This window comes from Suncus etruscus, chromosome 3 (genome assembly GCF_024139225.1).
Source record: "Suncus etruscus isolate mSunEtr1 chromosome 3, mSunEtr1.pri.cur, whole genome shotgun sequence".
Lineage (NCBI taxonomy): Eukaryota > Metazoa > Chordata > Mammalia > Eulipotyphla > Soricidae > Suncus > Suncus etruscus.
In genome coordinates, this window is record NC_064850.1 from 49,815,848 (window position 1) to 49,830,799 (window position 14,952).

Below are 14,952 nucleotides of genomic sequence, written 5' to 3' on the forward strand. Positions count from 1 at the left end.
CTAATAGAGAAATAGACCCCTCAAAATCGAGGACTAATGGTAGTTGAAGCTGAAAGAAGTTTGGGTCTTAGCACAGTGTTGGCTTGGAATGCTTACCAGAGGAGGATCTGTGCAATGTATATACTTAGGGATTCAGACTAAATTTCTTTTTTTATTTTTATTTTATTTAAAAACCTTGATTACATACATTTCTTGATGAATGAGTTGAAAGAGTCTGGAAAAACTCCATAAAAAATTGAAGATGGACTGAGAACTGCCTTTAGTTAGGGATTTCAAAAGAAATTAGTTAGGGTTTCAAAAGAAACCAAATTTCTAATCTCAAACTGTGTATGTATCTTAAGTTCCACTCACCCTGTATGGAGAAATGATCCTGACTGATACATTGACATAAGCATTCGTAGGTTACAGAAGAAGTTCTAGACTCCTGAGAAGAGCAAATAAGAAAATGCTGAGATTTTTCCTCAGTGGTATCCCACGATGGCTAGATGTATACATAAATGATTATTTTAAACCTCCCAATAAACTTTTTCTTTAAGTTATAGACAGGGTTCTATTATAACTCAGCTCTGGTTTGTTGATTATGCCACTTTTATCTGTCAATGGTGTTGCCCTATATATTTTTAATATAATTTTTATTTTGATCATAGTGGTTTACATATTGTTGACAATAATATTTTAGATACATATTTACCTAAAATCAGGGGGGATTCCCATCATCAATTTGTCCTCCCTACACCTCCATTTTCGTCCTACCTCCCATATCCTCTTCCCTCACCCCCAGGGCTGCTAGAATATGTGGTCCCCTCTGTACCTAGCCTACTACTTAGTAGTCTTGCACCTGTTTGGTCTTGGTGCCTCCCTTATTTCCCCCTCTAACTGGGAGGCAGGACTAGCTAGTTCAAGTTATGTGGTTTTGTTTAAAGAAGAGAAAAGTAATAAACTGGGGTAAAAATCTAATATGCCGAAAATGGGCGGAATCCTAGAGGCTCTCATCATCAGTTTGAGAGATGAAGGAGAAAAAGAAGGTGAAACACTCCACCAGTACAAAAAGAAGTTTCAAATATCCTGTGAGGACTCCAATAATAACGATAAGCACCACAAAAAAAAAAAAAAAAAAACAACAAAAACAAAAAACCCATGGTCTTGAGATAAGAAACATGGCAGAGCATATAAAGAGAGAAAAGAAAAGAAAAAATAAGTATAACTGGGGACACAACTTCAATAACCACACCAAAACAAAGAAATTGACCAAAAATAGATAGGTAAATAATAATAATAATAATAATAATAATAATAATAATAATAAATGAAGATAAAAAATAACATATAAAAAATAAACAATGTTTTGTGCTTTTTGCTTTTTTTCCCCTCCTGACCTGGCACAGTAAATATTGGGGTCATTCAAAAAGGAATTCACTTGGCCTAAGAGATATGGGGTTTCTCCACCCTTGGAGTATATTGTCATGGGATTAACTATAGACTTTGTTCAGAACCATTTACTCTCCTGGTGGTGCTTTCGTGGTGTTTGGAAGACTTCTGCTCCATCTTGGGTGATAAAATAAGACCTCTGTATCTAGAGATCTCAGTATCTGCACAGGTCCAGGAGTGGTATTTATGATGAAGTCAGTCTTTGTGGTTCTAGAAGTTCTGTTTCCTCAGTGTCATTTTAATCCATCTTCTGTGGTTGGTGGTCTTGGTCTTTGCACTGAACCTAGGATGGCACCTAGGATAGCATCTTTCTTTGTGTTTCCAGAAGCCCCATTCCGTTGCAATTGTCTCTGCCAGACCTTTGGAACTGGGGATCATGGTTATTGTACAGGTCGTAGTTCAAACCCTAGACTAGGGATTTTTTATTGGTCCCAAGATATATACAGTCTGGTCATGGTTCTAGCAGCCAGACATCTGTAAATCGCGATCTTGGCTTTTAGACCCACCAAAGGGTGTCAAGTCTTCTGATTTTGTCTTATCGTTAGCTGGTAAGGTAGGATAATCTGCTCTTAGGTCAAGTTGTTCCCATTTTCCTCGTTGTCATGATAGAGCTGGCACTTGTTGGTGACCCAGAAGTATTAAGGCTGTCCCAGATGGGATTTGTTTCCTGCAGCTGTTGTGAAGAACTGTGCCATTTCTATGTCTGGGATCCAGGGTTTAAGGCTGGATGGATGGTATCTAATCACCTGAGGTCTAAGTTGAGTCCACATGACATATTTTCAAGGTAGGAGATATCCCTGTATTGTAAACAACTATGAGTTCCTATCCCTAGTAGATAAGAGCTCTTTTTTATATGTAAGATTTCCCCTTTTTTTAGTGTGCCTTTGCAGAGAGAAATGGTGCTACATTATATTGTCGGTGCATTTGGGGGTGGACAGAGAGGAAAACAGAAACAGGTCACACACCCAAAAAAGATAAAAATAGGAATAAAAATGTATGTGCTCACCTATGTACATGTAGAACAGACATTTAAAAAATGAATTAATGAAGTATTTAAAGGACCAAAGTGATGCAAAAAACTACCTTATATTTGGGGAAAAGCAGGTAAAGAGGTGGTGTAATACAGGTCTTATACTTATGTTGGAAGTACAGGTTTTTCCATTGTCTTTTGGGTTTTTCTTGTGGTGTGTGGGTTTCCAGGCATCTTTCCATCACACCCCCTGACCTTCTTCAGATTGGCAAAATATTTGCAGCAGGGAGGTCTTGGAAGAGTTCTTGCATTGGGGATACTTTTGGAACTAAGTCCGGTTTCACGTAACAGTCCACATTAGGGGGAGTTGGTAGGGAGGGCCGCACAGCATGAGTCTGCAGGGGAGTTGGCTGCCTTTTCTTACAGGGGACGAGGTGTGGGTTTGACTGGGTGTCCCTTCACTTGGGTGCTGAGTACTGGTTTGTTGGGGTAGGAGGTCAATCTTGATGCCTAATAGATTAAGGACTGAGGGTGAAGAGTTTTAATATGGTGGGAGGTCTGGATGGTATTGAGGGATGAAGGGATAGTTGGATTTCCAAAGGGGGGAAAGGGGAAGGTATATGGAAGGGGTAGGAAGGGAGAAAAGAGAAAATACATTAGAAAGAAAGGGAGAAGAGAAAAGGAAAAAAGAAAAGAAGAAAAGAAAAGAAAAAAATAAAAAAGAAAGTAGTGAGAAGAGAGGAGAAAATAGCAAGGTAATGCTAGTTTGCTTGAATGTGTTCGATGAGTAGAGCTGTAGTTTAAGTCTGTACGTCGCAGTTGCTGCTTCGGTGGTCTGACTGGTCACGTGCTTCAATTCCTAAAAGAAGATATAACCTAGAGATAAAGTGTATGTTAAAGAGTTTTCTCGGGACCATCTCGAAGTGCAAGCTAGATATGGTATCTCATGTGACTGAGCCCTGAGCTGCCATCTTACTTTGTCCACCCTTTGTATCCAAGAGCGCCTGTGGACAGAAAAACTGAGAGGTTATTTTAAATATAGTAAGATAAAGGCATTAAAACTACTAAATAAGATATATGCAGTGTGCATAGAAATTTGTTCATAATTTTTGTTTTTACTATAATCTGGCCCTCCAACAGTCTGAAGGACAGTGAACTACTACCCTGTTTAAAAAGTTTGAGGACCCCTGCTTTAAACTGTTGGTTTTGTCATTTTCCTGTTTCTTGATATAGGCCTGTATTGCTGTGAGTTTTCCCCTAATTACTGCTTTTGTTGTGTCCCACAAATTTTAACATGTTGTCTCTTCATTTTCATTTGACTCAAGAAATATTTTTATTTCTTCCTTGAGTTGTTCTTTGATCCAGCTGTTGTTGAGCAGCATGTTGTTTAATCTCCAGTATTAGTTTTTCTCCATTGCTTCTTCTTAAAGTCAATTTTGACCTCGGTTGCATAGTGATCTGATAGGGTACTTCTAATGATCCTTACATTTGTGGTCTTATATAGGTTGGCTTTGTATCCTAAGACATGGTCTATTCTGGAGAAGGTTCCATGTGGGCTTGAGAAGAATGTGTATTCTGCTTTCTGGGGATGGAGGGTCCTATATAAGTCTATTATCCCTAGATCTTCTAATTTTTCATTTAGAGCTCTTATTTATTTGCTATTTTTCTGTTTGGTGGATCTGTCCAGTGGTGATAGTGGAGTATTGAGGTCCCCTACTATTATCACATTTCCCTTCATGTGTTTCTCCAGGTTTGCAAGCCCATGCCTCACATATTTTGCTGGCTCTACGTTAGGTGCATAGATATTGACCAGGGTTAGTACTTCTTGATCTAATGTTCCCCTGATCAGTAAGTAGTGACCTTTGTCTCTGATCACTTTCTTGAGGTTGAATGCAACCTGATATAAGCAGGGCTGTCCCTGCTCTTTTTTTGTTTTCCATTGACCTGAATAATTATTTTCCATCCTTTTATTCTAAGCCTGTGCTTATCCTGTAGTTTAGGCGTGTTTCTTGCAGACAGCAGAAGTCTGGTTTATTTTCCGTAATCCAGTTCTCTACTATGTGTCTTTTAATTGGAGAGTTTACTCCGTTGACATTTAGGGTGATTATTGACAGAGATGACTGTTGCACAGTTGTGTTGTGTAGTGTGGTTTTTGTTACAACTGGGGGTTTGGATTGTGTAATTCGTCTCTGAGTAGGTCGTTTAGGATCGGCTTTGTTTGCACAAATCAAGTTCGTTCTTATTTGAGAATGCTTTAGTCTGCCTTCCCATATGAATGATAATTTTGCTGGGTATTGGACCCTGGGTTGGAAATTTCTTTCATTCAGTTGTTTAAATATGTCATTCCACTGTCTTCTTGCTTGTATTATTTCAAATGGGAGAACTGGTTTGATTCTTATGTCCCTTCCTTTGTACTTGAGGTTTTTTTTCTCCCTTATTGCTTTAAGGAGTTCATCTTTCTCTCTCTCTTTTTTCCATTTGGATTACTATATGTCTTGGTGTTGGTTTATTAGGGTCTATTTTATTAGGGACTCTCTTCACTTCCTGGATTAGCAATGAAGTTTCTTTCCAGAGGGTGGGGAAGTTCTCTGCTATTATTTTCCTGACTACTTGTTCTTCCCCTTTCCATACTTCCTCCCCTTCTGGTATAACCACAATTCTTAGATTGTTTCTTTTGGCCTTGTTCACTAGATACTGGACTTCTCCTTCCAGTGCTTTCCCTTTTATTTCTTTGTTGGTTTCTTGATCATTTTTTGTTTGCAATTTTCCTTCGAGTTCTTCAATGTGCTTCTCCAACTCTTTTTCTGCTCATAAGGCTTGTTACTTTGTCTTTTAATTCCTTCAATTCTTTTTGTATGGAATCTCTCATGTTCTTTAACATTTCTTCTTTAATTTGGCTGATTTGTTCATCAACAGATTTCTTATACTCGGTAGCTAGCGTTTCTTTTATTTCTTTTTATCAATTCTTGCATTTCCTTCCTCATTGCTTCTTTTAGGTCATGAATCTGTGTGTTTTGGCGGACTTGGAAACTTGCTAGGGTTTGTCTCTGTATCTCCAGATGTTAGGGTTCTCCTTGATTTACCTATATTTCTTTGCATTTATTGGTGTGCTTTGGAGTGCTGTGCCTTCTAAATGCAGCCTCTTTTGATCCTCTGTGGCGTGGGGATGGGTCCCCTCCCTGAGGGTGGTTCTAGAGGGGCTGTTGGGTGAGCTCGCTGAGGTTTGTTGCCCTATATTTTTTCCCATGTGCATTTCAGGAAGATTTTTATTTACTATTGAATACTGAAAGTAATTTAAAATATCTTATAGCAAAATTTTCAATTAAAAATGTGAGAACACTAGGTAAGGAACTGTCCATGAAAACTCTGGAAAAATTGCAAATCTTCCTTTCTGCTTTGGAAAGGATATTTACACTTCTCAGTTGATATAAATATAACTGACTTACTGTCCCATAGAAACTTTCTACCTTCTCACAGAGAAGTTCCTGCTCTTCTTCCCTTTTGTTTTTCACTTTAGACTAGAATTTCGACATTGTGTTACATTTATATTTATATTTCACCTTTTTCCCTTCTACAGGGAAACTGCTTAAGGGCAGAAATCATTGTCTCATTTTTGTGTCCCCAGCAAGGAACTGAAAAATTTCTCTTGAAAGGAGTAGAAGGAAATATTTCCATTAACTTTTGTGAGGGAATGAAGAAGCCAGCACTGACCTTGATTTTTGGTTTTGTTTTTGTTTTATGGAGATTAAAATTCAGTGCAAAAAATTCTAGGTGTTTGGACATCTTATTTACAGAACTCAAATGACAACTGATGGCTAAATATGATTTCAATAATAAGGATGAGGAAATTGTATAGACATAAAGTTCTGCAGGGATCAGGGAACCTGCCTGACTAGCACATAATGGGAAGTGCCAGAAGATAAGGCAGAAAGTTTTTAACATTGTGGAATACCTGATGATGGATAAATGAGGAATTTGAACTTTAGCCTGTAGCTTGTTAATAGGAAACCAAAGTTTTTTTTATGAAGGGTGTAACAATAATCAAAATTTTTAGTTTCAGATTAATAGGGAGGCAATGTGTATGAGTATGAGAATATGGGAAGCAACCCAAGGTAAGGAAAAGCATGAAAGAGCATTGCAGTAATTTACGGATGGGTAAAAAAGCCTAGAGCAATCAGTTATAGATGGAAAGGAAGCAATTTCACAACCTTAAATATAACTCCCTTTTAAAAGATGATAATATTAAATTTATAACTGGGAAATGATGATAAAATTTTAATTATTTGAATGGTAAGAAATTTGAATGGTAAGAGAGACTAAACATATTTAGAAGTTGAAAGATATGGCAAAATTATTATTTTATGTAAAACTATCGTTTTAGTGAAAAAATAGACATTAGTCTAGGCAAAGTAAATTTTTTATGAATTTCCATGTATCATGATATATCTGATCATTCATAGTTGATTCTTATGAAGAAATTATTGAAGTAGGGTAGTTTTCTGGGAATGAGTAAAGTATGGAGGTCACATGTGGTTCCAGTTAATAAATTCAAGATTTGCAAAAGTTCACATATTGAGAATGAAAGATAGGAACACTGTGAAGACTGACTAAAGAGATTTGCTGTGTTACTGTTATTTTCTTGGATTATCAATTTTCAAAGACAAAGGTATCACATCATTTAAAAAATGCAAAATTCCTGTGCCTCTCTAAGTAGTAAGATATTTACTCCACAGAATAAACTCAGGTTTTGCCAAATTAATGTAGATTAAATAGCGAGTTTAGCTTGTTCCCCCTTTCTCTCAGTTCATTGCAAAGCTATGTCTACAGCAAATAGAGTTCTCTGTCTCTCTCTATTCCTATATTTCTATTTGTCTCTATCTGTGGACAATTTAAGAATACTATTCTTAATCCTGGAGAAGTCTCAGGATGCATGAGCTCAAAAAGCTCTGGATCATGCCCATGAAATTCCATTTTATTTCTCATAATAATAGAGAAAATCCAACTTTTCTTTCCATCCTTCCTTCTTTCCTTCCATCCTCCCTCCCTTCCTCCCTTCCTCCCTTCCTCCCTTCCTCCCTTCCTTCCTTCCTTCCTTCCTTCCTTCCTTCCTTCCTTCCTTCCTTCCTTCCTCCCTTCCTTCCTTCCTTCCTTCCTTCCTTCCTTCCTTCCTTCCTTCCTTCCTTCCTTCCTTCCTTCCTTCCTTCCTTCCTTCCTTCCTTCCTTCCTTCCTTCCTTCCTTCCTTCCTTCCTTCCTTCCTTCCTTCCTTCCTTCCTTCCTTCCTTCCTTCCTTCCTTCCTTCTTTCTTTCTTTCTTTCTTTCTTTCTTTCTTTCTTTCTTTCTTTCTTTCTTTCTTTCTTTCTTTCTTTCTTTCTTTCTTTCCTTTCTTCTTTCTCTTCTTTCAGGGGGGTTGGGCCACATCCAGCAACACTCAGAAGTTTCTCCTGGATCTGCACTCAAAAATTACTTCTGGCAGCTATGGAGGACCATATGGAATTGAACCAAGGTTGGCCATGTGCAAGGCTATCTGCTGTGCTATCACTCCAGCCCAAACTTCTCTTTTTCTGATCAAATGAATAAACCAAAAGATAGACAAATCTTTAGGATACTTGCAATCTGCAAGCTCATATACTGGACTGTGATGATTCACTCAGTAGTGAATCTCCTTTCAGGGAAGGTGGTGCAGCTCTTTGCAGAATGAATGCATAGGAACATAAATCTTTGCATTCAGACCAACTTGAATCCCAATCCAGTGCTGACCTCTGTTAGTCCTGCCCCAGGTTGGTTTGTTGGTATGTTGGTACAAAGTTCTATAGCCTGCATCTTAAATTAGTATTACTCAGCTTTTTTTCTGATCATGGCCTCCTTCTTAACTTCTTTCCCTTGTGTCTTCCCCTGTACTTCCCTATGAACATCCTGGGGACCTATATATGGCATATAAATCCTAGCTGAGAAAAGATGAAGCAACAGAAATTTATTTTCTCATTGTGTTGAGAATCAGAATACCAAGCTCAAAGTGTTGTCAGTTTGGTTTCTTCTGAGGTTTCTTTTCTTGGTTTGTGGATAGTTCTATCCTTCTACTATCTTCATGTATTTGTCTGTCTCTATAGTTATGTTTATCTAGATTTCCTCTTAGAAGGATGTTAGTGCTACTGGTTTAAACTTCATAATAATTAACTCCTTTTTATGTTAATCATTTCTTCAAAGATCTTGTCTCTGAATATAGTCATTTTTCTAACTTCCTAGAGGTCAGGAATGTATGTTATGGTTTGGAAAAAAGGGAGCAAGAGAATATCTCAACATAATTAATGTGCCATTAGTTAAATTACTTAGCATTTCTGTGTCATGGTTTATTTGTAACAAGTTTTGGACACAGTCAAGTATAAAAAATTGCAGGTGTTGGCTGTGAGTTAAAGACCACCCCTAACATATCCCAAAGTTATAGTTACAATATAAGAATATTCATGGAAGTTTGAGCTTTTCACCTGTGAAATGAAGATGTGTTCTTTCATATAACATTAAGCTTATTTGACATGTGTATGTTCAAATTGTACTCTATTTAAAAACCAGTGCTGTTCAGAAGAACTGCCAAATCTGGCATGTTATAAATATACAGATAGTTATTTAGGATGAATCTATAGAAGCGTAAGGTTTATTTAAAATTCACATACTTGGAGATTCCTGCTCACCAAGATATCATTACACACCATTTAGCCATTGAAGATGATATATGTTGATTATTTCATTTCTTTTCTATTATTTCTTCTATATCAAAATAATCACAAGACTTACAAAACATGTATTTTCTAAATATTCTGCTAGCATATTATTTTCCTTCTATTTTTAATTTCTGTCTATCTCCGTTGTCTTCAGCATGTATAAGTTTCCAATAAAGTTTTTTGGTGGCTCATCTCTTGGCCTCAACTATAGTAGTAGGCTTCAGTTTCTTTATTCCTCCCTTTAGTCTTTCCCTGTCAATTTTATAAATACTAATGCCACTCAAATATTTAAAACCCAGTAAGACTATATCCTTAATTCTTCTTTAATATACCAATTATCTGGTTCTGTATAAAGAAATTAATAAAAATTTATCAAAAGACAGCTAAAAGTGAAGTCGAGAAGTGTGGGGCTAGAGCAATAGCACAGAAGCAGGGTGTTTGCCTTGCAGGCAGCAAACTCGGAATGGACCTGTGTTATATTCTTGGAATCCTCTATGGTCCCCAGAGCATGCCAGGTACAGGTCTCCTGAGCTACTGAGCCAGGAATAACCCCTGAGCACTGCCAGATGTGCCCCCAAAACCAAAATAAATTAATTCATTAGTTAAATTTTAAAAAGTTGAGAAGTGTGACAGATCAAGAAATGACCAATACATGGGAGACATTAGCTCAGTGAATGCATTAGTACAATGAGACCATTTTATGCTTTTATTCCATATGAATGTTTGGTCAGTACACACCAATCTATCTTCAACTGAATAGATTCTAGCATCCAGGCCTGTGCTTACTTCCCTCTGCTGGAAAAAATTTTGAGCATCCTTAGTCACTTGTCTGGGCACTATCTTTCTCTCCTTGCTTCTAGAAATTTTGAATAAGTAGATAAGTTTGTGTCTTGCATAGCTTTCCAGAAGCATCTTTCTAGCATATATCTCATCAAGCACCAATAATTTGCTTGACTGTGTAATTGATATCTATCCTTCTTGTTAGGGCAGATATTTCCCATTCTATTTTCTTCACCTGACTTCTTCACTTCAGCCAGTAATACTGATACAAGCATCTTTGAGATTAAAAAAAAAAGCAAACCTGGAAATCAATAAATGTTTTGAAATGCCCATCCTCTTTATAAATTTTTGCATAACTAAGGAAGGAGTGAAGCAAAGCAAGAGATAAGTATGGGGCTGAAATATGGAAGAAGGGTGAGACAAAGGGGAACTCCAAACCTAATATGTGTCCCTCCTAGAGTGTTGTAATCTCTAGATGGTAACTACAAAGAGGGGTGTAGCATAGACATTCCAGTTACAATATAAGTGCGCTGACCTTTCTGCCTTTGTGTTCTGTTCCCCATATTTGTTCTATTTGAAAATTCACCCAGTTCTTGACCTCTGGCCTCCATATTATTCCCTGTTCCAACACTGTCTCTTGCCCAATAAAGTGCAGACATGGAACATACCTGTCTCAGCAGAGTCCCAATCACCCCAGGGGTGGCCCATATTCCCAGATAATTCTTTGCCAGAACTCTAAGAATGGCTGGAATGAGGGAGTGAGAGGGAAAATAGGGTGTCTGATTAAAATGAAAGAATGGTGACATCACCCCAAAAAGTAATGAGAAAACCAGGAATAAATAATTAGGAGAAAGAATAGAAGAAAAGGGAGGGAGAGGGCAAACATTGTTTTCCATGGTACTTGTTCCTTTCTATGAACTCTAACGGTGCACACAGGTTATTCCATGAATGGCTTTGGTTTCACACGTCTTAGAGAAATCATCAAATTGTGACTCAAGTAAGCTTGAGTAACATTGATCCAAACAAGAACTGGTATTATAATGACTGAATTGAGTACGGGAAAAGATTTACTGGGAAAACTAGACCCTCCTAAAGCCTCAGATTTTCCAGAAGTATGGAATGGGGGTAAAAATCTCTGATGACAACCAAGATCACATAGCCTTCCACTGAAGGTAGCGACCCCAAAGCTTAACAAAGAAGAGATGATGAATACCAATCATCCTGGTGATTTCCACATTAAAAATATTAGCATTTCAAGGATAGTTGGCCAATTCTTTAGTTCTAGTTCAGAGTATTTATAGAATCACAGGATGGGTATATTTTATGTTTTTTGTTAAAATTTTGAAGTGGAAGTCAGAAGCAATTTTTCAACAAGATCTAGTTCAATGTGCATCTGTCTTTCCAAATATATTCCTCTGCCTTAATACAATTATCCTTCACACAATGGTTTATTTAATACCCAACTGAATGAACTAAGGTCTTTATCGATCAGAGAATAAGCTAACTTTTAAAGTTTCAGCAAATTATATATAAGTATATATATATATATTTTATATTTCAAGGATGGCTTTTTATCACAGTTTCAGCAAATTAAGGACAAAATATGTAATACGCCATGACAGGGAGGTTGGGTATATGATCCTGCTGGAATCAATTAGAGTTGAAACGTGTTGTCACTATTGATTTTGTTTCCATAAAGAATCTGCATTTTACAAGTGGAAAGTATTTGGGATTAAGTCTATAATCTTGATCAATTTTACATTATGATTGGTCAAATACTCTGGAATACTCTCTAAGGTGGGGGGTAGAAATTACCTTCCATAGTTTCCTCCTTACATCACATACCTAGTGAACACTCCAAGGAAGATAGTTTTTGTGGCATAAATAACACCATAGAACATACAGGGTAGCTATCAGAGGTACAGAAGGTATACATTTTCAGGGTCACCTGTTATTTGTCAACTATTACAGATATTTTAGGACTGAGCTCCATAAAATGCACAGCTGAGATGCATGATTTCTCTTTACTGGATTTTTAAAACATATGCACTTTCAGCTCCCATCAACATTTCTGCGTGTGCCACTATATTGTGTGCTAACCCAAGTCTGGTTGCCTTGCTTCAAACCATGCTTGTGCCTATTGTACTTGTTGTGTAATTAAGGAGTGTATACAGCCATAAAATATTAGCCCTGGAGGAGAATTACAGTTTTTCTAAAAAAAAATTATACTGACTGCTTTGGAAGCAGTCACTAGGTCACTACAAATATTTCTGTTAAATTAGGTGTGGGCAAGATGATTGTAAAAGATTGGGAAAAACTATAAACATCTAGGATTCTGGATTCAGAATACTTTGCATGTCTCTCTAATTTTGGCCTAACTTTAAAGGAACCAAAATTGAGAAATCAGAGATGATGCATTAAGGGTGTGAGTATATGAGAGTGGCTACGTGGAATTTCAATTCAGTGGCTCAGACACAAAAAGAGAGGATACACAAGGTAGTTTTTAGAAAATAAAGCTTCTATATGCATTGGATTAAAATGCACCTCAAAATAATTCTCTATATGGCTCTGTCAGTACATAGTCACCAATGATGACTCTAGTTACAGTCAAGCCAGTGCAGAAAGGACCAAGAGTCATGGAAAGGTGACAAAGAACATACTGGCTTCTTCTATTGTCTCAACTTCTTTGAACAAGTCAATCATTTTCTACTACACAGATGTTAGGAAAACTGAAATTTGCTTACATGTGGATGGATATGGAGAGAACTATGCTAAGTGAGATGGGTTAGAGGGAAAGGGTTAAACATAGAATAATTTCACTCATTTGTGGGGTATAAAAACAGAAATGAAGATAGCATGGTAATAATATCCAGAGACAACGGAAATGAAAGCTAGGAGGACTAATCCATGGTAGGAAGCTTGCCACAAATTGTTGGGGAGTGGGGGAGAGCAGTTAAGGCAGAGAGAGAATCACAATGATAGAAATGGTCATTCTCGACAAGAATTGGAAACTGAAAGGCAAGAAAGTGATATGCATGATATCCCTTCAGTTGCAATATTGCAATCCATAGTGTCTAAAAGGGAAAAATGAGTTAAAGCAAGAGAGAAAGAGAGAAGAAATATGTCTATGGACATTGGTGATGGAATATGTGCATGAGTGAAGGAAATAGTACATTGTATAACTGAAGCTCATCCATGAACTTTGTAGCTGTGGGGAAAAAAGACTATTGTGAACAGCCTTGTAACCATGAGGTTTAAATAATAAAAAGATAAAAAAAATTAAAAAGGCAATCATCTCTCATTTCTTGACTTAAAGATGGAAAAGCAAAGCTTGTCACATTTCATGTTATTTTGCAAGTCCAATGAAGCCATAAGTTATGCAATTAAAGATCCAGAAACAATGGATAGGCAAACAGCTCTCTTCCTGGCTATATTTTTATTTCCCTGGTAATAATGATGTTGGGCATCATTTCATGTACTTGCAGGTTCCCTATCTTTGGAAAAAATATCTACTGACACCTATTCCATTTTCAATTGTATTGTTTGCCTTCTTGCTATAGATCTGCATTTTGATATTAATCATTCATCAGATATTTTATTTGAAAACATAGTTGCCTATCATTTAGTTGATTTTCTTTTCTATGCAAAAATATTTTAGTTTGATGTAGTCACCTTTGTTTGTTGTAGATTTGGTTTATGGATCCAGATATAAAAAAATTAGCACTAAGAGCATAACCCCCCCCAACATTTTATGCTAAAAGCTTATTTCCTAAGGATTTGGGGGGAGTTTAATGGGTTTAGACCATATATTCAAGTTTCTGTATATTTAGAATTAATTTGGGGGCTTCCAAACAGTGTTCAGGAGTCTTGAGTGTGCCACCAGTGAATCTCAGCCATGTGGACTGATGGTCCAATGCAAGGAATCCAGGAAGTGGTGTTGCCTAGGCCTAGTGGTGTTAGGGATTATCTGAGACTCAACAGTGGTGCTGGGCTTCTCAGAATCATGCTCAGTGATGTATGAGGCCCCCAAAGATTTTCCTAAGTTATGCCTGGAGGATAATATTATGACAGAAACTTGGGGGTGGTGTAGGCTCATGCTTTAATTGCTATATTAATATTCATATTAATATGAAACATACTTATATATAATTTTATATTAGTATTTAATTGCTGTATCTCAGTCCCTTTAGATAACTTTTGTATAAGGTATAAGATATTGGTATTGTTTCATGACCTTGGTCATAAGGTATAAGATATTAGTATTGTTTCATGGTTATCCAGTTTTACAACATTCCTTTATTAAAAAGACTGTTCTTTCCCCATTATACACTTTTGGTTCTTGGTTGCAAGTTGGCTATATGTGTATGAGCTTATTTATATAGTCTATTCTGCTTAGTTAAACAATATATTTGTTCCATGTTTGCTTTTATGCCAATAATCATACTATTTTGAAGTTTTTTTCAATAAGATTGTTCTTTAAGATCAGGGTCTTCGGGGCCGGCGAGGTGGTGCTAGAGGTAAGGTATCTGCCTTGCAAGCACTAGCCAAGGAAGGACAACGGTTCGATCCCCCGGCGTTCCATATGGTCCCTCCAAGCCAGGAGCAATTTCTGAGTGCTTAGCCAGGAGTAACCCCTGAGCATCAAACGGGTGTGGCCCGAAAAACCAATAAATAAATAAATAAATAAAAAGATCAAGGTCTTCTGTAATTTCAAATAATTTTAAGATGGTCTTTACTTTATTTCTTTTTTGTCTTTGTTTTAGATTTTGGGCCATATCCGGTGGCACTCAGGGGCTACTCCTGGTCTGGTTCTGCTCTCAGAAATCGCTCTTGGCAGGCTCGGGGGACCATATGTGATGCTAGGAATCAAACCGGGTCTGTCCGGGGTCGGCTGCATGCTTAACACAAACGCCCTACCACTAACTCTCTGTCCCTCTGTTTTTGCTTTATTTCTATAAGTGAAATGTCACTGGAATTGAACAGGATGTTCTTCACTGACTGTTTAGATTGTTTGGGATTATGAACATTTAAGCAATAAAATAACTCCACTCCATGCA